Consider the following 25,444-nt stretch of genomic DNA (forward strand, 5'->3'; position numbering starts at 1 on the left):
GAGTTTTTAAAAGGGATACTGCACGTAAGTTTTCCTGGATTCACATCTGTAACCCCACAGCTGTAGCTGACTGAGCTGTGGGTAGAGAGGGCAGGAGACATGCCCTAGAATGTCTCTCCAAGCAGGAGAGAGAGTGTTCTTGGCTCTTTGAGTTGTTTTGGTGGATGAGACAGCCATAGTCTGGGGCTGGCCTAGGATTCTGAGTAAGTCATGGCTTTGATGCACCTGCTTCTGGGGACCCAGACCTGCTTCTTTAAGGATTTGGGTGGCAGCCATGAGGACTTTGATGAAGTGAAGAGCTGAGCAGGGTTGGGCTCAGGGCTCTTGCCATCCTCAGGGAGAGCGTGGGTCTCACGATGTGGTTTGGGAGTTTGGGTCCCCTTTCTTTCATTTCATCTTCCAATCCAAATAACACATGCCTATTCCTTGAAGCCTCAGATTCCTTTTATCTGGGATAAAATGTTTTCTTCCTTGGAGAGTCAGCTGAAAGAGGGCAGGAAACCCATTTATACTTCAAGACAATTGTCTGGAAGAAGATGTTCCATCCATTCCCTCATTTATGTTCTCACTTACTTACTAACTCATCCACCTACCCACCCATCCATCATCTACCCATTTATCCACCAATCTGTCCATCCATCCATCCATCCATCCACCCATCCATCCACCCATCCACCCATCCACCCACCCATCCACCCATCTTTCCACCCATCCACGCATGCATGCATGCATCCATACATCCATCATCCATGCATCTATCCATCTGCCCATCCAGCCATCCACCCACCCACCCATCCATCATCTACCCATTTATCCACTGATCTGTCCATCTGTCTGTCCATCCATCCATCCATCCATCCGCCTGTCTTTATCCATCTGCCCATGCATGCATGCATGCATCCACCCATCCATCCATATCTGCCCATCCATCCATCCATCCATCCACCCACCCACCCATCCACCCATTTTTCCACCCATCCACGCATGCATGCATGCATCCATACATCCATCATCTATGCATCTATCCATCTGCCCATCCAGCCATCCACCCATCCATCTATCCATCTGCCCATCCATCCATCCAGCATTTTTTGAGTTCCTTGCACACAGCTAGACCTCTGTCTGTAGTGACATGAAGGAAGAGCAGAAGGGTCCCTGCCCTCTCAGAGATCACAGGAGGCAACTGTGAGAAAGGCTTGTTCTGGCCTCCAGTGGCCCCAGGCTCCAAAGAAGTTGGGCAAGGAGGAGTAGGAGCTGGAGCTCCCTGAGGTCAGTGCTGTGGTCCATGGCAGGAGATCTTCAGTGGCATTGGCTTTGGGCTCTCTGCAAAGACACACTACTACACACGAGGGGGATTGTATCAGCTGTCTATCTGGAGCTGGTGGCCTGACACCAAGATGACATTTTGAGCAATGTAGGGAATGTGGCTTAGCAGAGGAGAACAGCAGGTGGGGCCTGAGGCAGGTGGGGGCAGAGAGGGGAGACACAGGCTTCTCCTTTCTTGAAGCTGAGGTCCAGAGGAAAGTTTGACGAATCTGTGGACCTTCGTTAACCCCATGTTCATCACTGTTAGAGTGTGGCTGGGCACTAAACAGGTCAGAACCCCAGGATTTAGGGCTGAGAAAGATCTAGAGATGCCAGCTGACCTTGGAGGAGAGAAGGAGAGGGGATTGCTTGGTCTGTCATTGACACTGAATTCTCACAACAATCTATGAGGTGAATACTATTTTTGTTTTATAGAAGGAGAAACTAAGGCCCAAAACCTGTAAATAGTTTGCCCGAGGTTATATAATGAAGTTATATATAGTGAAGCTGGGATTTGAACCCAGAAGGTCTGGCTTTCGTGCCTGGGATCCTTATATAGTCTCAAGATGCTATACTCAAGGCCATGAATAATTTCTTTGTTTTTCACACCTGTCAAATGGGATTACTGGTGTCTGTCTTACAGGCTTGCTGTGAGGATTAAGAATGAAAGAGTAGGAAGACGGGTAGTCAGCCTGGGAGGCAGTGCTAGGTGGCTCGCTGGGCCTCTGGTCTGACTGATCCAAATCAGTGTCTTGGGAAAATTACACATTTCCTGTGGTGTGGGCCCTTGACACTCCTGCTCAGCATTTCTTTAAGCCCTGGCAGTATCCCTACGTGTACTGTTACTCTACCCATTTTACAGATGAGGAAGCAGAGTCTCCAAAGTGACACAGTCAGCAAGGGACAGAGCTGGGGCTCAAACCCAGATATGTCCAAAGCCAAAGGTCTCTATGGGTCCCTTTGGGCTATTGGGGGCCATGGACACAGAAGGTTCAAGGCACAGCACTTTCCCCATGGGGCTTACGCTCTGCTGGTGGTTACATCAGTGGCGTGACTGGAACCAGATGGGAGAACACCTGCTCTACAGACAAGTGCATTGGGCGCCTGCTGCAGGGAGGGGGGAGGTGAGGGCTGGAGGTGAGGCGTGGGTGGTGGGGTTGCCAGTGTCTCCTGCGAAATTCCTTTGCCTCTTCTAGCTTCTAGAGTCTCCTTGATTGTGACCTCTTCTTCCATCTTCAGCGCCTCCTTTCTCTCCTTTCTCATCCCTGCTTTGTCCCCATGCCTTCTCTCTCTCTGAGGCTGTTCTTCCTGCCACCCTTTTATAAAGACCCTGTGATTACATTAGATCCAGGGTTATTTGCCCCCTTGTGAAATCCTTAATTTGATTGTATCTGCAGAATCCCTTTTGCCACGTAAGGTCACGTACTCATAAACCCTGGAGATGAATACAGATGTGTTCGTGGGGCCGTATTCTCCTTCCACAGGTGGGAATGGGCAGTACTGAGAGTTGGAATAGTCTGGAGGGAGTTTCAGAGAGCTGCTTTGGGACAGATAATTAGGATGTTAGCAGGGGAGGCAAGGACATTTAGTCCTGTGTGTCAGCTCCAGTTGCTGGGGTTCCTGGAGCTCTGTGATTGATTAGTGATGTCTGCCATGGGCTCGGGGCCAGGGAAGGGTGGTATATGGTGGCCAGGAATCTGCCACCCTGAATGTAGTTTAAGTCGTTCCATTTCCCCATGAAGTTAAAGAGCCCTGGAAAGGGAGAGTGCTCGTCCGAGGTCACACAGCCAGAGGCAAACCCAGGCCTAGACGTCTGGCCCCCTGATCCATGGCTCAAACATAGCCAGTCTGAAACGCTGGGTTGCAGTGTCCTCTTTAAGACACTCAATGCAGTGAGTTGAGGGTACAGGACTGTCAGGAAGAGGTAGGAGGGGCTCTGGATAAAGGGCCAGTGGCTGGCACGGAGGCTGGCCAGGAGTAGAGTAGGGTGAACCTGCCTAAGACTGGGAAGTGAGTGACAGAAGCCAGCTGAAGGTCTGGAATCCGGGGGCCGTCTGCAGCTGTGGGTGAAAGCTTGGGGAAGGTCAGAGCAAACAGGGTCTGGGCCAGGGATGGAAGCTCAAGGACCAAGTGCCAGGAGCCAGGGTCAGGTGGGATTTGGGAAGAACCTTTGGGCATAGAGAGGGGTAAGGGCTATTTCTTTCACCCAGGACTGGCAAACGTGTTTCATCTCACTTGCTTTCTGTGATCGATTTCTAGTGGCTGCCAAATGTGATCTCAAGGCCCTGTCTTAGCTCTGACGGGAAATCCCCACGATTGATTAGCAATGCCTGTATGGGCACAGAAATGGGTGAGATGGTATATATGCCAGGCGTCTGCCATTCCAACACAGCAGTTTGTTTATCCAGATGAAGCCAGGTCACAAAGAGCCTTGAAGGCAGATTAGAAAAGAAAGAGGGGCATAAAGGGCGAAATCCTACCCGAACTGTTGAAAGAAGGTAAGGCAGTTAGTTCTATAGCAACAAGGAGAGGTGCAGCCTCAGCCTTTTGTAACAAGTCAGGGCAGTGTTCACTCTGATGGGGAGGCATCCATTGCCCACAAAGCGATGGGCCCAGAGACATCAGGTGTCACATAAGAAATGCTTGCTGAACGAATGAACGAATGAATGAATTTATTCCGTATAAACTCAGGGCCATATTTCATGGGCACAAACTTGTAATTTTGAATGTGCACTTCTGGGGAGAATAGAATAGAATGTGGCAGATCAACAACATAGTTGAGAGCAACAAGAAAGTTAGGAGAAGCACAAAACTATCTGTTTAAAGGGAAGAGAACTATGAAAGCAGCCAGAACAGAGAGGCAGGGACTCTGGAGGGTAGAGACGGCAGGTGAGCTCAAGATTTGCATCCACTTTTCCCTTGCGGGCGTTTGCCAGTTCATGTTAGAAGTTCATGTAAGAAGCTGCTAATGCAGGCTCCGCTGCTGGGCGCTGAGAAACCGAGAGCCTGGCCACCTTCTGTGCACAAAGTCCACTTCCTCCCAGGTCAGAGGGGAAAAGAGTGAGCCCGGGATTTTGCCCCTTGACCAGCACACACTGGGCTTTCAGCTAGTTTGAATCCATGTCTCACGGGCCTGTTTGCAAGAAAGAGACCCCCCCACCCCCCCATTTCTTTTAGTTCCACTTGGCTCCAAACTTTGTGGCTGTTTCTGGAACAAGGCTGCATGATTTCATTTCCCTCCCTCCCTCCCTTCCTCTCTCTCTTCTCTTTCTGTCTTTTCCTTCCTTCCTCCCTCCCTCCCTTTATCTCCCTCCCTCCCTTCTTTTCTTCCTTCCCTCCTCCCTCCCTCCCTCCCTCCCGTCCTCTCTCTCTCTTCCTTCCTTCCTTCCTTCCTTCCTTCCTTCCTTCCTTCCTTCCTTCCTCCCTCCCTCCCTGTCTTTCTCTTCCTTCCTTCCTCCCTCTCTCTCTCTCTCTTCCTCCTTCCTTTCCTCCCTCCTTCTCTCTCTCTGTCTTTCTCTTTTCCTTCCTTCCTCCCTCCCTCTCTCTCTGTCCCTCCCTCCCTCCCTCCCTTCCTTCCTTCTTTCTTTCTTGTTAAGTTAAAATGAATTAAAAATTCATGTTATTTCCTGGAGTATCTGGAGAATTTCACAACATCCCCGGGAGATAATTGGTGCCTCCCCAGGGAACCACCAGGCGCAGGCTGGGGATGCTGGTGTAAATCACTTGAGTGCCAACAGCAGCTTTAATTAAGTTTTTTCCAGAATCAGATGCTTATTTCACTGAAAAATACTGGGCTTTGTTGACAAGTGACACACATAACATTTCATTCTCCAGGGATTTTTGTTTTGTTATCAGAAAGAGATTTCTTGGAGACCTGGNCTTGGAAGAGGCAGGAAGCAGGAAGCCTCCCACATATGCGGGGACCCTCCCTGTTATCTCTTGCTCCTCACTCTGCTCTGGGAGGGAGGTGCCAGGGTCCCCACTTTGCAGAGGACACTGAGGTTCCGGAATGCCCAGGAATTAGGAGGATCCCGTGCAGCCTGTAAGCTGCAAAGCTGGCAGCAGCCCTGCTTCTGCTTGCTCCAGAGGACATGTTCCTCCATGATCTCATGGTCACCCTGCGGTCCTCAAAGGGTTTCCCACCCACCTGGGGACATAAGACCCCAGCACAGCAGAAACACCCAGGCACGGCTCCAGGTTATTACCGGCCTTCATTCCTCAAATTGGGGGACCCTCCCCCACCAAGCACCAGGTGCCCTGGGCCCCACAAGGGAGGGGCAGGGAGACCTGTAAAAACCAGGAAAGGGAGGCACCCAGGTGGCTCAGCCGGTTAAGCATCCAACCCTTGGTTTCGGGTCAAGTTATGATCCCACAGTTTTGTGAGTTTGAGCCCCACGTGGGGTCCTGCACTGACAGTGCAGAGTCTGCTTGGGATTCTCTATCTGCCTCTCTCTCTGCCTCTCCCCAAATTGCACTGTCTCTGTGTCTCTCAAAATAAATGAATCAACTTAAAAATAAATAAATAAAACCAGGGAAGAAACGAGGGCAGAGTCCTGGGTCAGAAGATGCCACTTTGCTGCCCTTTTTCTCTTTTGTGGCTGGAAAGGCACTGGGAAGAAAGCCTAGAGAGCTGGGTTCTAGTCCCACCTCAGCCATGACCTCACATGACCTTGGCTGACCCCTTACTCCATCCTCAGAGCCTCTGAAACAGGATTTCCCATGGAGTGTCCTCTTCCCGGGAGGAGCTGGGAGTCTGCGATTCTAGGGGTTCACTTAACTCATCAGTACTAAGGATCCCACCAGGAACCACCTGACGTAGCTCCAAATCTCCATTTGTGGCACCTGCTTGTGTGATGTGACACTGACCTGTCATTCTGTGCCTTCACTCCACACTCCATTGGCGACTTGAACAGGAGACCCTAGAGCCTTAGCCCAGAGCCTTACACTCTGGCTGTGCACCAGGATTGCTGGGAGAGCTCTTTCAAAGCACAGACGCACAGGCCTGCCTGAGCCCAGGGATAGAGCTCATGACTCACTGTGTTCCCTGTTCTCTCTCACATAGTAGTATTTGGACTGTTGTCTCTAAGTGGTGGAGAGAGGCAGCCCAGCCCCTGCCCCAAAACTGGGGGCACTGCCCAGAGAAAGTACTCAGGACCCCAGAGAGAGGATGGAATTTCTGATTTGGGCTCCATCACTGATTTCTTGGGGCCCTTAGAACAAACCACTGGCTGGAAGATCCAGTACCATATTTCATCAGGGAGACTTGCCCTTCTCCCTTCTTCCACGGTGGGATTGTAAGCACATCATTGCCTGCACACCATCCCTGGCCACCCCAATGACAGTGGCCAATCTGTGACCCAAGCCTAGCCACTGAGAAGATTCCATCCCCTCTGAAAAGTGATTGGCCAAGGGAGTAACCATGAAACCAAGAAGAGCCAATCAGAGTCCCTCCTTCAGAGTGAGAAGAAACAGCTGATACTTTCACTTTTGTCTTCCTTCCTTCCTTCCTTCCTTCCTTCCTTCCTTCCTTCCTTCCTTTCGCAATCATCTTTCTTGGCTGAATGGAAAAAGTCAGTCTATGTAGTCAGAGAGAAGAAGGCAATGCATAGAGGCATACAGACCTGAAAGATAGATAGATGGGTAAATAGATAGATAGATGGATAGATGGATGAGTGGATAGATGGATAGATAGATGGGTAGACAAATAGATTGATGGATGGATACAGTTGGGTGGATAGATGGATAGATGGATGGGTAGATAGATGGGTAGATGGATAATGGATGGGTAGATAGGTAAGACAGATAGATGGATAGATATGTAGATTGATGGATGGATATAGATGGGTGAATAGATAGATAGATGGAAGGATAGATAGGTTGACTGATGGATGGATAGTTAGAAGGATGGACAAACAGATAGATGGGTAGATGGACAGATGGAGTTCTGGCTCCATTATTTGAGCCCCTGGAACCTCTGTCCCTGAAGCCAGAGGGAGCTATCCTGCTCTAGCTGCCTGCTCTGTGAAGGGAAGTTGCCTGGGACTTCCGTCACCTGCAGCAGGAAGAGCCCCTCTACCACATCCTGTCTGCTCACCTCCCTGACCTAGGCCTTGGCCTCCTGACCCTCAGGGGTTTCTAGGTGTTTTCTGCTGGCCCTTCCAGCAAGATGATCGACGACTCCAAGCTGCGTGGGCTGCCCCGACACAAAGCACAAAGCTTGCAGACCAGCAGCGCGAGCCACCAAATGTTTGTAACAAAAGTGTTGATAACACAGCTTTCCAATAAATCCAGAGCCTTCTGTTTCTAAGGGAGGGATGGGAGGGCCGCATGTGGTGGGGGGGGCAATGGAGGCAAATTACTTTTGTTCTCCACAGAGTCTGTGCTGGGTTTGCTCGCCTCCCCGGTGCTCTGCTGAGTTGGAGAACCTTCCAGCAGGGCCGGCTTCTGGGCGGGTGACAGTCATATTCAAATCACTTTTGCTCCCCAGCCCGGCACTTGGGCCCAGGTGCCTGCTGGATTTAGAGCACAGGCCCCCCTTCCTCCAAGAAATCTATGCTTAGCACAGCCAGGGCCTGGACTCTTGTCATTAGGAGGTATAAAATCCTAATTTATATTGCTGGGAGGGTAATTTATACACTAATGTAAATTTCTTTTACTGCTGATTTTTGAGCAACTGATGTGCAATTATTTCCGGCTCCCCTTCCAATGCAATTCTAATATGACTGCCTGCTAATACCTTAATATTCTTTACGATTGCCAGAGATGATATTTTTCCCGGATCAAATGCATCCAGTGGGGTTTGACATAATTGGGTTAAAGATTTCTCTTTCTGAAGCTGTAAGACTGTTAGGCTTATCTGGGCTGGTGGGAGGCTGGTGGGGCTGGGGGGTGGGGAGAGGGATGATGGCAGAGGCCTTTTGTGTTCCTTATTCTCCCAGCCTGGGCCTTTCTCCTTTCCTGGACCCCGGGTCTCCTGTCTGCCTCCTATGTGCTCAGCCCAGAGGATGCCACTTTGTTGCCATTACATGGAAATGGGGTGCGAAGACACATAGTTACCTTAAGGGCCTGTCTTGGAGAGGAGGGGTAACTGGGTCTCCAGGAGAATGATTTTTGCTTTAGGGACACACCAGCCACGGATGGCGGGCCTCACCTGTATGAACCAGGGTGTGTGAACGGTGCTGTGCTGGGTGTTTCTGTCAGCTGGTGAACACGATGTGCGTCTTGAGGGGTCTGGCTGTGCTGTGGGCATTGCCATGTCTACAGCAAGAATGACGTTGTCTTCAGAATGTGTCTTTCTTCCTGGCCCTGCTGTGGGCAGCTGAGAGGCCACAGGACTTTCGATGCCTTTCGATGTCTGCCCCAGGCCGTGCTCTGACCTCTACACCATGCCGTCCCTTCTGAGTAATTAACAGCAACCCTCAGACTATGATTGGCACCCCTCTTTACTATGATCCAGGAGCAGCATTTGATTTTCATTTTATCTCCCATTTTCCTTACCTGTGTAGCTGGGACCTCCCAGAAAATCCTTTTGGCCTCTTCTTTTTTATTTACCTATTTTTCAAAGAGCTTATTTATTTATTTTGAGAAAGAGAAAGCATGAGCTAGGGCGGGGAAGAGAGAGAGGGAGAGTGAGAATCCCAAGTAGACTCTGCGCTGTCAGTGTGGAGCCCAACATGGGGCTCAGACTCACGAACGGTGAGATCATTACCTACCTGAGCCAAAGTTGGACGCTTAACTGACTGAGCCACCCAGGCACCCCTTGATTTGAGGATCTTAAGGACCTGATTTTCACCCCCCGGGTTACCACTAACTCACTACGGGCATATCCTTAATTGTCTGGGGCCTCAATTTCTTCATTTGTGAATCAAGGCCAACGACCCCCAACTGAAGGCTCCCAGAGGATGGTATAGGAGGTGATACTGATGGTGATGATCATCATAATAACAGAGCACAACGATAGACGCGAGCTTTCTACGTGCCAGAGTCCACTCCACGGGTCTCACGCACACTCCTTTCTTTCTCCTGGCACAGCTCTGTAACATACTCCTCCCAGGAAGCTGTCCATGTTACGGATGACACAGCTGAGACCCAGAGAGCTAAGCCACTTCCCCCAAATCACGTGTGTCGTCAAAGGAAACAAAGACTGCCCACAAAAGAACAGGCAAAGGCTACTCCTTCGGAACCTGTTATAGCAAAGGTTGTGTTTGGCAGAGACCCACAGTTGGACTGATTTATAGTGGGAAAAGGATGGGGGGCTGTTGGCATGGGGAAGCTGCCGGCAGGCTAACTGGAAAGGGTACGTCCTATGTGATTGGCTTCCCTTGATTGGTCTTAAGTTGTACATGGGCACAAGTATTTGGGAAGCCACCAGTTATTGATTAAGCCCTGACTCTTTTTTAAAATGTTTATTTTGAGAGAGAGAGAGAGAGAGAGAGAATGAACAAGGGGAGAAGGGGAGTCAGTGCAGAGAGAGAGAGGGAGAGTGAGAATCCCAAGCAGGCTCCACACTGTCAGTGCAGAGCCTGATGTGGGTCTCGAACTCACGAACCTTGAGATCATGACCTGAGCTGAAGTCAAGAATCAAACACTTAACCAACTGAGCCACCCAGGCACCCCCGAGCCCCAACTCTGCTGAGCTGATAGCCACAGAAGTCATAGTTTAGCTTCCTGGACTGGTTATCGCAGATGGTGGGTGAGAGGTCTATTTTTATATCCCATCTGGCCCTTATCTGGCCATTGAGTTTCCCCCCATATAGTGCTCTGTTGGGCTCCTGGCTGCAGGACGGTCCTGAAGAGGAGAGAGGAGCTGGCAGAGGATTTCCTGCACAGGGTGAAATGCCTGTTTCCTGGCCAGAGTCAGAGGCCTCAGGGCTAGTGGGCACTGTCCTGACCCAGGCAGCATGTGAGCCCAGGGAGCAGGGCAATCCTGGCCTGAACTGGAGCCCCAATGCAGAAGGCAGCTCCATGGAACAGCTGTTGTGAGGGCTACTGAAAGAAAAGAGGCCACGTCCAAGTTTGCATTCCAAAGTTACCGAAAGACCAACCACGTGAGAGCTCTTACAACTGAGCAACAAAGGGTGAAGGGCTTGGATAGGTGTTTCTCCAAAGAGGACATACAAATGGCCACCAAGGGGTATGGAGAGATGCTGACCGTCCTCATCATTAGGAAGATGCAACTCAAAACTACTCTGAGACCCTACCTCAAACCCTCAGGATGCGATTACTAAAAAGCCTTGGAAAGTAATAAGCATTAGTGAGTGAGTGGAGGAATCAGGGCCCTCATGCACTATGGCTGGGAATGTAAAATGGTGCATCCACTGTAGAAAGCAGTATGGAAGTTCCTCAAAAAATTGAATCAGAATTACCATACAATCCAGAAATCCCACTTTTGGGGACCTTTCCCAAAGAATTGAAATGAGGATCTCAAAGAAATATTGGGACAGCCATGTTGATAGCTGTGTTAATCACAAGAGCCGTAAGGTGTCCATTGACGGGTGAATGGATGAACGAAATATGATAGATACATACAAGGGAATATTATCCAGTCTAAAAAAGGAAGGAAAGCCTACCACTTGCTACCACATGGATGGACCCTGAGGACATTAAGCCAAGTGGAATAGGCCAGTCACAAAAGGACAAAGACTGTATGATTCTACTTGTATGGAGGATCCCAGGGAGTCAAACTCTCAGAAGCCTAATGGACAGAGGTGGTTGCCAGGTGCCAGGGGAGGAGAGAATGTGATATTGGTGCTTAGTGGGTGCAACATTTCATTCTTGCAAGATGAGAAGAATTCTGGTGATTGGTTGAGCAACAATGAACGTACCAGTACTACTGAACCATACGCTTAAAAATGCCAAAGAAGGTACATTTTGTGTTATGTAGATTTGACCACAATTAAAAAAAAAAAAAAAAAAGCAACTGCCAAATCACATGTGCCCCTGGGAGGTGGAGCCGGCTGGGAATTGCCTGCCAGGCTTGGGCTGAGTAACTGTTCTTGCTGTGGCCTCTGTCTCTGAGGCGACACCTCCTGGTTCCCTGGGATGGCTCCTCTGATCCCCTCAACGGCCAGGGAATTGGAGCATTAGCGGCGGGTGAGAGCAGTCCATGCCAGGACCCAACCCACTCAACAACCATTCCTACCTGCGCCGTCCGTGCTGACAGTTCTTAGTTTTGCTCCTTTTTCAGGCAGGCAGCAATGTACTCAGGGAAGGCAGAACTCTCCCTGACATGAGATAATCCACTTCCTCTCTGTGAGTGATTGGTCTGGGGGTGGACATGAGACCTGTTCTGGCCATGAAGATACAAGACAAGTTCCTGGGGCCTTCTGGAAAAGGTGTTTTGCTCTGAAAAGAGGATGCTATGGAAAAGAGGCTCCTTTCCTGCCCTTTCGCATCTTTCTGCTTTGAATGTGGTTGTGTGGTGCTCCAGCAGCCCTATTGTGACCATGAGTGACAAGTTCAAGGACAGAAAGCTGACATCCTGTGGATGGCAAAGCAAGGGGACCAAAGCTGTGTCTTTGATGGCATGGTTGAGCCACACTGTACCCAATCTAGCACTGTAAACCCCCTGGGCCTCTTTCATTTGTGAGAACTGATGTGTTTAATCCTGATGGTCAAGTTTGCTGCTATGCTCCGAGCCCAGTGGAATAGAGTGGGACATACTGGGTGCTCTAATTGGCCTCGCCCTTCCCATCACCCCCAGCTTGGAGGGAAGTGGATTTGCCACCAAGAAAACATCTCCAGTTCTACTCCTTTGTCTTCCTCTCTTCCAATCCTAGCTCCCCTTTTAACAACATTCCTACCCTTTCATTTTCTTGAGAGGCTCCCCTTCTTTCTCCTTTGTTGCTTGGGGACCTCATCTCAGACCTATCCCTGCTTCTTACTTCTGCTCACATCCTTTGCTCTGGCTCTTTGGGGACACCTGCCTTCCCCCAAGTGCTCAGTGGCGCCTGGGTCTGCCCGGAGTTCTCTCCCCCACATCCTGCCGCCTCACTTGTTCTAACACCTCCTCAGGGGCTCGACCCTGGGGAATGTTCTCTGATTCCCTCCCTTCCCACAGCCCCCACCCCTGGGGGTGTCTGAACCGTGACCTCCTCTGGGCAGAGACCAGCAGTCAACGTGTCCTTACTGAATGATGTGTTTGCTATCCTTCCTCAAGAACCTGACCGTCAAGGCACTTTATGTGGACCCCACGTCATCCAGTTCTTACATCCACACCCCAGGTGGCTCTGGGGACATTCTGGCCAGAGATAAGGGAAGCCACATCACTTTGTCAGGCTCTCCTTAGTGTCTTTGTTCTTTTTGTGTCCCAGTGAGCAGAAGATGCTGGTCTAAGACATAGACATGATACCCGAGGGCTTTACATAGAATCCATTTTATTTTCTACTCAAGATAATATTATGAAGTGAGATGAATTCTCCCTGGTTTCTCAGCCCTTAATTGGAGGAATTCCCCTCCCCCCAACCTCTGCCCACAAAAGTCTGAATAGTGGAGAGGGATGAAGACAAAGAGACTGTTGTAATCCGTGGGCAAGCTGGGGGCCTAACCCGGCCTTCCCAGCGGGAGGTGGGTGGGTGGGGGGGCTTTAGATCTGAAATGATTGGCAGTGGCTGCAGCCAATCACAGCTTTCCCTTGCTCATTTGGGACCCGGGGAAAAAAAAATTAACAGGGGTGCCCGGATGGCTCAGTCGGTTAAGCATCTGACTCTTCATTTCAGCTCAGGTCATGATCTCACGGTTTGTGGGATTGAGCCCCACATCGGGCTCTTTGCTGACAGCTCAGAGTCTGCATGGGATCCTTTCTCTCCCTCTCTCTCTCTCTGCCCTTTCTGCTCCTGCTCTCTCTCTCTCACTTGCTCTTGCTCTCTTTCTCGCAAAATAAATAAATAAACCTTAAAAAAAAATAACAGAGTAGCAAGCATGCCCAATTTTTCAAGCTAATGAGCAAGATAAAGGAGTTATGCAGAGCACTTTATACTTTCATTTCCTCCCTTCAGCACAATAAGGATACATGATGTTCTGGAGCAACACATCCAGGCTCTGGGTACCAGGATGGGGAACACTGGAGATGTCTTTAGTTCCTGTGTTCCCCAGGAGACAGTGGAAGTGTCACACGCCCCAAATCCCCTAAGCCCAAGATGCAGGATTTTCCAACTGGCTCCTGGGACCAATAATAGTCTCTCCTGGTCCCATTTTACAGATAAGGAAATCGAGGCCCAGGCAGGGTCATTGGTTTGCCCAAGGTCACACGTGTAATCAGCTGTGGAGCTGAGTTTTGAACTCAAGCCATGTCCTGAATCGCGATCCTGCCTCCCAACAAAATGACCGATGAGCTATTCGATTTCAGGCTCTCCTGGCTGTGTTGCAGGCTGGACCATCACGGCTCACAGGCTGAGAACGACGCCCAGATAAACCTCACACCTCTCCGCCTCAGGGTGGCAGTCCGTTCATGGAGCCAGAAGCTCACCAGGGTCTCTTTGGAACTGGACCTCGGTAGCCCCAGGGCTGGGCAGGAGAGGTTGGGGTGTGTCTGGTATGTGAGGAAGGCGTTGTTTTAGGCATCTGTGGGTGTGGCCGGTGTCCATCGGAACCCTCACCTTCGACATCCTGGTGCTGTAAATACACCTCTCCTCCGATCCCTTCTGTTCCAGGCCTTTGTCATGATGAGCAAGGTTCAGGGTGTCCTGAAGGGTGGTGGCCCTGAGGGGGTGACTCAGAAACCCCTTGGACTTCTTCCTGGATCGCTTCCCTGCCCTCATCAGGGGAGCAGATATCCTCCAAGAGAGCACCTTTATGTTCTCAGCATTGGCCCGGGTCCGAATCAGACAGGGACACTGTGTGAGTCCGTGAGAAGGGCAAAGCAGCCCCTTCGATGGGCAGACAAAGATCTTTGCTTGGGAAGACCCCAGACACGTCCTCCTGGTGTGGAGGAAAGTTCAATGTCTATATCACAATGCGTCTTAGCTGTGTGACTTTGGGCAAATTTCTTAAGCACTCTGAGTCTCATTCACAAAATAGAAATTACTATTTTCTAATTAAGTTTGATATCTACCGAGAACCTGACACAGCTACTGATTCATGACGCGTGGACCACGAGCCTTCATTCCCTTTCTTTTCCATAGTGACATCTGGGTGATGGAGGCAGAGGGAATCTGGGGCAGGGCACACAAGTAGACTACATTTCCCAGGTTCCCTTGCAAGTAGGAGGGGCCATGTGACTGAGCTCCCGCCAGTGAAATGGGGCAGAATGAAGGCATGTCCACACATGGCCCATAAGGTCCTCTTTCCTAATCTTACAGTTCTGTTTACATTCTGTCAGAGAATTTTGTCCCTTGGCCATGGCCAGTGGCCAGGATACTGGCAAGTGTAGTAACCTTCCCAACGAATTGTGGTGGATGGTCAGCAGTCTTCATCATATAGTCATAAAAAAAAAGGAGGATGCACTTCCCTGGCTCTTTCCCCTACCCCGCTGGTTAAAAGGCGGATGTAATGGCAGGAGCTAGAGCAGCCACTTTGGACCCAGATTGGGAAGCCGCATGTTGAGGTTGGCAGAGCTGCTCCCCCACCCCTAGTTTTGGGATGACTTCTCTGGATTGTTCCATGAGATACAAATGTGATTCCAACTTGGCATTGTGTTCTGGGTCTTATTGTTACCACAGCTCAGACTCCCTTTCCACAGCTATGCTTCTGCTTCTGATGAACTAGTTAGCTGGCGGAGGATTCGGAAGAAAAGATTCCTCTCTTATGCATTATTTTGGTCTCCTTACAGGACGCTCTGCAGAAATAGAAGGAGACTTTACATCAGTATCTGAAGGGAGTCTCATCCTCATGCTGGGTCCTCTTCATGATTTCTCCTAGACAGTCCAGCAGCCCTTGTAGCATTCCTGGTTGCCTGTGCTGGTGTCGTGAATATAAGGCATTGCCTTGACACTGAGCGAATATCTCGAACTCTGATCGTGACAAGAACGCTTGAGGTAGCAGAGCAGCAGGGCTGGAAAACACTCCAGAACGAGCCCTCTATGCTCAGAATGGCTAAAGAAATAAAAAGAAGGCACCCCAAAAAAATCCATAAAGAAAGAATAGCACACAGGTTTTTTGTTTTCAATTTTTTTCATTATACGACCCACACCTGGTACTGATCCCGTAATATTCAAACGCAAAACAACTCCTGCAAAAACCCCATCACAAAGCCTCAGAAAATGCCAGACATGTGTGTCTAGTTAGGCTTTGTGATTCTCTGAAGAAAGAAAACGAGCTTAAATATTTTAATTGGACTCACATGTCTCCTGTGGCCCTGAACATGTGCTTTCAGGATGCTGCTTGATTTAATGGCCATATCAGGGATGTAGTTCATTTTCCAGAATAAATGGGGCCTTTTGGCCAAGAAATAGAGCCATTGGTTCTTGTAGGGTTGTTTTTTCCTCCCCTCCTGTGATTCCACTTAAGCCAAAGCGCTGAGGACTCAGAGAGGTGCGCGGGACTTTAGACTCGTGTCGGTGAACATGAATCGAAAGCCACCCTGGTGCTTTACAAGATGAGCATGGTGGCCCACCGAGGCTAGGGGACCCACCTGTGGGAGCAGCTGGTAAGGGCCAGCCGTGGCATTAGCACGTACGTTCTGGTTTTCCCAGCCCACTGAAGAAGGAGCTGACTCTTCCATTTATGAGCTGGTGTTTGGCTTTGACTCCACTCCTGCCTTAAAGATCTCTTAGCACAAAGGCGGACGGACCGTAACTAAGCGGATGAGAGGCGCCTATTACTTCCATCTGGTGGGGTGTGTCTTTGAAACATGGCCCTCAGAATGGGTGTGTGTGTGTGTGTGTGTGTGTGTGTGTGTGTGTGTTGATTGTGATGAAAACCTGCTGCACCTTTAGCCCTGTAGAACCGGACCCTGCCCCTGGCCTGCGCCGGTCCTGCCGTGGCGGCCGGGAGGTGAGGCCAATGGCAGGACCCGGGGCTGGGTTTCCTGTGTGTTGGCTGAATGGGGGGCAGCAGCCGTTTACTTTTGAGTTAGGATTTTTTTTTTTCTTGTGCTCCATGCCTGGGGGAGGGTGCATTTTAGGCTGGGGTTCCCCCAGTGGGGTACAGGGTTTGAGTCTTGGTTATCAAGTTTCAGGGATCAGAAAATTGGAGGCAGGAGCTCTCCAGGGTCCCCCTCATCTTCTTATGCCCCTACTCCCTGTGTCAGCCTGCGAATAAGGCCTGGGGAATAGCTTTCTTGAACAAGCCTGGGAAGAACACGCCAGATGAACCAAAGGTCATGAGCTGCCCCGAGCTGTCCGTCCGTCTGCGTTCCGCCATCTTGAGTTTCAGGGAAGAGCACTTGCCCTTTCTCTCCCAGAACTCTCCTCAGTCCTGGCTGGCCTCCTTGTAAACCTGTGCCTCCTCCTGGAAATGGTAGCTGCCGTGAGAGAGTGTGGATGATTCAGGGCCGCCCGTCCACCCCTTAGGAAGGCTGCTTGTCGTGTGAACCCAGTGCAGAGTGGCCTGCTCATTATGCCTTGGGGGCATCTGTCCCACAAAGAGGCTGCTTTTTTTGGGCCAGCCTTTGTAGGACACATCTGACCAAGAGCTCTTTCTCTCGGCTAACCTGTGCACTCCCCATTCACCTGGTTGAGAGAGAAATTCTTTGGAATGGTTACTGGTTCTCCTCTGGACGAGAGAGTTCTGATTCTGGATGAAATCGGACCTCTGCCCCTCCCCGCCCATGCTTGCTGTGTCTCATCCACAGCTCTGTCCTTGCTCAAATGATCCTGTGTTTCTAGAGGCCAAATGGGGAGGGGGGGGGCTGTAGCCGCAGGCTGCTCCCCTGAGAGCACGAGAGAGGGTCCGAGACGTCTTGACACTCAGCCAGCGTGAGCCAACTGCACTGTTCTCGGCTTCATTGTTTCTTAATTAGCTCTAATTACTCTGTCATCATAAATGTACTGACATCGAAAGCCTTCAAGTCCCTTTAAGGAGCTGGCAGTAATCGGCCTCATTAATCTTGCTGATTCCCATCTTTTGAAGATTGCTGGTTTGCTTTCGAAAAGAGGCTATGTTTGGTGCCAGCTTCCCACCTCTCACTGCATGGCTCAGTGTTTTGGAGAAAATGTGGCCCAGCACCTGGGGGGCCCGTCCACACCCCCCCTCCAAGGCCTGTCTTCTCTTTGTCTCTTTCTAGGTCTGGGGTGGGGGTAGTTGCCCCTTCCTGGGAGAGATTGGGAGGTCCTGCTGTGAGGTCGTGCAGCATGAAGACAGGGCACAGGGCATCACTCAGGTCTGCCTCGGCATGGTGCATTTCGTCTCCTTTGGGCCAAGGTCCTGGGGTCGCAATCACTTAAATACTGAATTTTGGGCATCCATTTCCTCACTCTGCTCCCCCTAACCCCTGCCATGTTTTCCAACGGGGATTCCAGGCTGTCGAGTATCTCCCTTCCACATGGGCTCCAAGGACGTGACCAAACCTTGTAAGTCCTGTCTCCTTTTTTAGATAGTCTATGGTAGTGGGACTGGCGGGTTACACATGGAGTTCAGATGCCAAGGTAGCAAGTTCTGAAGCAAGGTGACTTGGATAACGTTCATTTTTAAAATTTCTATTTATTTTTTTAAAGCTTATTTATTTATTTTAAGAGAGAGTGAATGTAGAGGGGCAGGAAGTGGGGGAGAGAATCCCAAGCAGGCTCTGCGCTGTCAGTGCAGAGCCTGTCGTATGGCTCGAACTCACGAACCTGAGAAAATGACCTGAGTGGAAATCAAGGGTCGGATCCTTAATCAACTGAGTCACCCAGGCCCCCCTTCCCCCCGAGTGTTTATTGAGGGTAGTGTTTATACCGCGGACCCTTGAACACGGGTTTGAACTGCACGTGTCTGCTCACACACAGACTTGTCTGACACAGTGCAGCTCTGTAAATGTATTTTCTCCTCCTTACGACTTTCTTAATAACATTTTCTTTTCTCTAGCTTATTTTACTGTAAAAATGTGGTATATACTTATAATGTACAAAATGTGTGTTCACTGGACTGTGTGGTAGTGGGAAGGCTTCTAGTCAACTGTAGGCTATTAGTAGTTATGTTTTTAGGGTGTTACAAGTTATATGTGGATTTACAATTGTGCAAGGGGTTGGTGACCCTATGTTCAAGGGTCATCTGTATATAAACAAGGGGGGTTAAGGTCATGGCCAGGCATGTGGTACTGAGAGCCTAGCCCATGAGACAAGTTAAGGTTGGAAATGGGGTGTGAGCAAGGATTCTGGGAGCAGGATGGAGTGTGTTTGTGTGCATGTGTGTGTATGTGCGTGTGTGTGTAATAGTGTGTGTATATGACATGTATATGGGTATGTGTGTATATATGCATGTGCATATGTGAGTATGTGTGTTACATGTGTGTGTATGTGTGTATATATGCATGTGAATGGAAGTGTGATGTGTGTGTAAGTGTTGTGTGTGTATAGTATGTATGTGTGTGTGTATATATACATATGTGAATGTGAGTGTGATGTGTGTGTGTAAGTGTTGTATGTGTGTGGGTGTTACATGCATGTGTATGTGTGTATATATGCATATGTGAATGTGAGTGTGATGTGTGTGTGGGTTACATGTGTGTGTATGTGTATATATATGCATATGTGAATGTGAGTGTGGTGTGTGTGTGTAAGTGTTGTGTGTGTGTGTTATGGTGTGTGTGTGTGTGTGTATATGTCCATAGGTGAATGTGTGTTTGTACATGTGTGTGGTAAGTGTTGCGTGTGTGTGTGTGTGTGTGTGTGTGTGCGCGCGCGCGCACAGAGCTGAGTACAGAGCCAGGGCCGGGAAGAGTGGGCGAACATCGGGCCTCCTTTCCTGTATGCCTGATGGACGCCCAGCATGTAAGGAAGCAATGGTGTCCTGAGAGCCGGGGCCTTTAGAACAAGTTCCGCAGGGGCTGGGCTGACATTTGACACTGGTTGTCACTGTGTGTAGAGCCCTCCTTCTGACCTCAGACCCGGCTGAGTTCCCTGCTGCTCCTGGTGGGGGTTGGGTCCACCTTCACCCCTCTTCCATCGGATGGTCTTAGTTCCTCATCTCAGACCTTTTCTTAGTGACATTGATAGACCTTTATGCAGAATGAGTTCTTGACGTTCTATCTTGGCCAGTCCTGGTGGGCTCCAGACAAACCCCGGCTACTGGCTGCACCTCAGGGAGGTCTCTTCCCTCCTTGTCCACGCACACATCCCTTGTCTTCTTCTCACGGTCTCAGGCCTTGTTCTCCCACAAGGCATGAGAAGCTTGTTTCAGTGTTCCCCACCTCCGACCAGGTGAATGGGCAATAGTACTACCAATGGCCTCCACTTACTATGTGTTGGGCATCCTTCTCTACAGATATTTCCTCCTTGTATCCCTCAAATCAATGGGGGTGGGGGTAGTTCCATTCCACAGATGAGCAAATAAAGCCTGGACTACAGGTTAAACATTTTACCTGTAGGCCAACAAGATTAAGTGACAGAGGCAAGAATTGTTTTTCTTTTCTTTTTTGTAAAGTTTATTTATTTATTTTGAGAGAGAAAGTAGAGGGGACGGGTAGAGAAACAGAGGAAGAGACAGGATCCCAAGGAGGCTCTGTGCTGTCAGTGTGGAGCCTGACACGGGGCTGAATCCCACAAACCATAAGATCATGACCTGAGCTCCCATCTATCAAGAGTCAGATAGATGCTTGACTGGCTAAGCCACCCAGGCTCGCCTGAGGCAAGAATTGAATCCAGGTTTGTGTGACTAAATCTTTACCTTTCCATGATGTCATACCATCTGCCAAACCGATGGCTTGCTTGGCACCAGTAGTAACCAGGAGGCAGGCCACAAAGAAGCACACCTGTCAGCCTCCGTACTGGGAGGGTTTCCAAGAAGAAGGCATGGCCCCTGCCTTTGAGAATGGCCAATCACATCACCTATTACTACACACAGTTTCTGCTTTCATCCGAAAACAGTGCCGAACCTGGATGAAGCTCATTCGACCTCTAGCCTGTGCCCTTTTGGTTGTAGGGTGCCCCCTGCATGGAATGCTTTCCCCCTTCAGTTATTTTAAAGAATTAACTATTTTGTTCAGAGGTCATTATAGATGCACATGCAAGTGAAGGTAATTCCTTGGTCATCTGGTATACCCGTTTCCACATTTACCCCAATGGTAACGTCTTGCAGACTATGATACAGTTTCACCACCAGGAAACTGACATTGACCTTGTTCAGTTATTCCCAGCTTTACATGTACTTACATGAGTGTGTTTACTTCTGTGCAATTCTGTCACGTGGAAGTTCGAGTATCTATCACCCTAGTCAAGATGCAGACAGTACCATTCCACCCCCAGAAGGGTTCCTTGTCCAGCCACACACACCTCCTATCCACTGCCGTTTTATTTGCATTTTGACCTTTCAGCCAGCTCTGCACCGGCTGCGACGCCTCCTTGAAATTTGCTGCCTCTGGCTCAGACATCTGCTTCCTGGCTGGGCTGCTATGTGGCCTTTAGCATTTGCTACCTTGGAAGGAATTCTGACTCCTATGTCACCGTGCCTCAGTTTGCTAATCAGTATGATGGGAAGATTATGCTGACCTCCTGGGGCCTGGGGAGATCATTGAGTGCGGTAATGCGTATGAAGTGCACAGCCCACTCTTGGCACCTGGCACCCCCTCTTTCTGTCTCACCCAGCCAGACTGTGAGTCCTTCAAAGCAGGGGGCTCCATCCAGAGATGGTTGCTCTTTGATCCCTTCTTTGGGCCCTACATCTCCTGCCTCTGCTCCTGGATTGAATTAGCTTATTTATTTATTTATAAAGTTTATGTATTAATTTTGAGAGAGAGAGTGTGAGTAGGGGAGATGGAGAGCAAGAATCTCTCGAAGCAGGGCTTGAACCCACGGAACTGTGAGATGATGACCTGAGCCGAAATCAAGAGTCCGATGCTCAACCACCTAAGCCACCCGGGTGCCCCCAGGGACCGAGTTTAAAAGAGATACTCCTTGGGGCACCTGGGCAACTCAGTCAGCTGAGTGTCTGACTCCTGATTTTGGCTCAGGTCATGATCTTGCTGTTCATGAGATCGAGCTCCGCTCTGTGCTGACAGCGCAGAGCCTGCCTGCGATTCTCTCTCTCTCTCTCTCTCTCTCTCTCTCTCTCTTTCTTAAAATAAACAAACATTGAAAAGAAAGAGACAGTCCTTGCTGGGACTAGAAAACATGCCATTGGGAAAACAGATCCAATTCCATCTATTCTGGGCAGAAAAGCTCTGGGCTGGCAGTGGGGTTGGGGGCTCCCTTCTGCACCCCCCTCCCCGCCCCGGAACGGCCTCCCTCCACAGCCCTCTGCCCTCTCCCTGCCAGCGCTCGCCCCAGCAGCTGACAGAACTGATTACTGCCTGTGAGTGATAATATAATTCAGTTCCCCTCAAGGAGAGATGCTATCAGAGAGGCTTTTTTAAGAGGAAAAAATATATAATATACTGGTTGAAAAGGGCTATCTTTCTTCCTGGAAGAACAGTTATTAATCTCTTCCTAGTACATTTTCATATCATTTTGGACATTTATTTCCAGGCCGTGATATTATAAAACCAGGCGTCTGTGTCAGCTTTGATGCTGTGGAACACGCTGGAACATGAAAAGGCGTAATTACTGCTGCGGCCATTGGAATTGCTAACGAGATCCTGACATTTTCAAATCGGACCCATTTCTCAGTGATCCAGAAGTGAGCTGTGCAGCTGTGTGGGCTGCATGTGAATGAGGTGGCTCCCAGCTCCAGGGGACAGGAAGGAGACAGGGTGGGTGGGGACGCCTTCTATTCTTGGAGCTGAGCCCCAGCAGCAGGATCCCAATGAGGCTGAGGACCGGAGGGCGGCACTGACCCTCTGCCTCCAAGCTGCCTCCTGCCACTTGCAAGAGAGGACATTTATTCTGGGTTTTGGGGGCTTTATTTTCTTTTTCTTTTTTAAATCTTTATTTATTTATTTATTTATTTATTTAATTTAAAAAAAAAATTTTTTTTTAATGTTTTTATTTATTTCTTGGAGAGAGAGAGACAGCGTGAGCAGGGGAGGGTCAGAGAGAGAGGNTATTTTTGATAGAGCAACAGAGTGTGAGTGCGACAGGGGCAGAGAGAGAGGGAGACCGAATCCAAAGCAGGCTCTGGGCTCTGAGCTGTCAGCACAGAGGCTGATGCGGGGCTCGAACTCACAAACTGCGAGATCATTACCTGAGCCGAAATCAGATGCTTAACAGGCTGAGCCACCCAGGCGCCCCTGGGCCTTTATTTTCTGATTTAGGGTGGTCAGTTCAGTAAGTGTTCGTGGAAGACTCGCTATGTCCTGCGCGCTGGGGGGAGAGCAATGACCAATGCGGAGTTCCTTTTCCCAGAAGAGGTTTCCTCTTCCCCCATGCCCCTGCAACCCTGCTTTCTCTCCCTCGTCCTGTAAGTGCTGGAGCAGTGGTTGGAATGTGCTAGAAACGCAGATCCTTGAGCTTCCCCATGGGCCTATGGAGTCTGGAATTCTGAGGGTGGGGACCCAGGGACCTGTGTCAAGCAGCCCTCTGGTGACGCTCATGCACCCTGTTGTTGGAGAGCCCCTGCCTCACATCTTCCTCTGCCTGTCCTGGGCCTTGCAGATTACAGTGCAGACCCCTGGCCCACCTCTTGTGGGATGAAGCTGGGGTGGCTGTCCCTGAGCTGTCTGAGTCCAACACCCCTGCTCTCCAAGCCACGTCCCCAACCCTGAAAGCTGGGGGGTGGGCTGGAAGTCTCATGGGCCCCTTGAATCTCTAAATGGAGCAGGTGCATGTGAAGCCACGGGCTGTGAAACCTCAGGGAGCAATGGCTGTGGGCCGTGCTGCCCCTCGAATGGGGGGCTGGGAGCAGGGCAGGGGACGGTTGGAATGGGGGGTGGGGAAACCAGAGGCAGACCTGAAGGAGGGGTCGGGGGAAAGGCAGCAAGGTCAAATAGATGTTCTTTCTGCTCTCCTTGGGCCTGGACATCTCCCACGTCCTCTTGAAAAATGGCACTAATATTTGAGAAAACAAATCTGGCAGTCATGCTGGGCTCCTCTCTCTCCGGTGCCCCATCCCCATCCGTAATCAGTGGTTTCTGTCTCCGGTGCTCTCTGTCCCCACCGTGCCTGCCCTTATCACCTGGACCCTGGCCGCAGCATCTGAATGTGCCACCCCATCCCCCCATCCGGCACACAGTCCCTGCTCCATGTGTGGAGCCCTGAGGGACAAGCTGGAAGAGAGGTGGGCCCCGGTGGGACGGCCAAGGGTGTTAGGGGACAGAACATTGGAAAGCCAGGAGAGGCAGGAGCCTCTGGAAAGGGAGAGACTGTGCATCACAGGGGCGGGGGGCAGCAGTGGGGAGCAGGGCAGGAGGTGAGCATCCATGGACAGAAGGTGCGGAACAAAGCACCCCAAACAGCGGATGTTGTGCTCTTTCCTGGCGCGGGGGTGACGGGTTGGGCGTGGCGGTCCTCACTCAGGGTTCCTCACTCGGCAGCGGGCAGTAGCTGAGTGAGGCCACCCTGGAGGCTTTGCACGTCCAATCCTCGGGCTGGGCACCCTCCTTGGGCCTCTCTCTGCCTCCACGTGGTGTCTTCAGTGCGCAGAGGCATCAGGGTGGCTGGATTTACCAGGTGCTCTGACTTGTGCATGCCTTAGGGAGCCGGGCAGGAGCTCTACCTCCTGTTATGACCCAGCCTCAAAGCCTCAGGGGGTCACCCGTGGCCCTGGAGTGTGTTGATAATGGATGACAGTGGCTTGGCCGGGCTGGAGGGGACCCAGGAGCCTTAGGAAAGTGTGGCCCTGGTGGCCCAGGGAGCCCAAGGAAAAGATGTCGCAAAGAGAATTGGGAACCAGGATCTAGACAGAAACTTTGACGTTCTTGGTGCTTCCCTGTCCCTGTGTGTCCCCGTGGGTTACCCGCTGCTTCCGTACCAGCCCAGGTGACCCGTTTAGGGACCCAAGTCCCAGGCTACATGAGTGCCCCTCCATCCCTTTCCTTCTCTGACTCCCTTTCTCAGAACTGACCAGAGAGATCAGCCTGTGTCTGTATCTGTATCGTGTGAAGACCACGGACTTCTTTAGGGTGTCCCAGGGCCTGGCACACAGTAGGTCCTTAATTGATATTTGGTGAAAGGAACCACCTATTATTCACACTAGATGTTCTCTTAATTCTTCTCAATTAAGTATCCCCCCAACTTCCTTAAAGCTCCAGTTAAAATTTTTTAAAAATATTTATTCATTTTGAAGGAGATAGAGAGCACAAGCAGGGGAGGGGCAGAGAGAGAGGGAGACAGAGAATCCAAAACAGGCTCCAGACTCTGAGATGTCAGCTTAAGAGCCCAGCCCAACACGGGGCTCGAATTCATGGACCATGAGATCATGACCTGAGCTGAAGTTGGACGCTTAACTGACTGAGTGCCCCCTTAAAGCTCCAGTTTAAAGATGGAATACTAAATCTTGGATGCAAGCTACCCCCCGCCCCCCACTCCAGTGCACTGCTGACGGAAGCCCCTTCCCCTTCCCCCCACCGCCCCCATGTCAGTGCAGAGGCACCGCCATCCACATCAGACACACGGCTGCTTCGGCTCCACATTGCGCTTTTGGAGCTGTGCCCCCCAGTTGCAGGCGGGGGAGTGTGGGGAGGACGTGATGATCTGCAGGGATTGGGCCATGAGACTGAAACCGTGTTCTGCAGAAATCTGTACCCCACGCGCTTTGTAAAGCTGGTCCTTTCGCAGTAAAGAAATCAAAACCAGTTCTTCCTCTCTCTTAGCTGGTGCATGCTGGAGAAAACAGCCATCCCTCAGGGAGGGTTTGCCACGTACCCGATGTGGTTGTGGCTGCAGAGGCCACATGCTTTGGCGATACAGCCCATAATACTCACAGCTGCTGCGAATCTGCCCAGATAGGCTTCATGTTGGGTGTTTCCCCAGACGTGGCTTCCATTTGTCCAGCCCTTTGTGTCTGCATCAAGCGCTTGATCTCGTGCCGTCTGCCTGACGACACTGGGTGTTAAATCCCCACTGATAGGTGAAGATCGTGGGAGGCCCCTAAAGTCAGCCGGCCGGTGACTAGGAGAGTCGGTCCGGATGGGATCTCATGCGTCTGTCCCTGATGCCAGTCTGCCAGGCTAACCTAAGCTGTGCTCTGGGAT

This window comes from Crocuta crocuta, unplaced genomic scaffold (genome assembly GCF_008692635.1).
Source record: "Crocuta crocuta isolate KB4526 unplaced genomic scaffold, BGI_CrCroc_1.0 scaffold217, whole genome shotgun sequence".
Taxonomy (NCBI): Eukaryota; Metazoa; Chordata; class Mammalia; order Carnivora; family Hyaenidae; genus Crocuta; species Crocuta crocuta.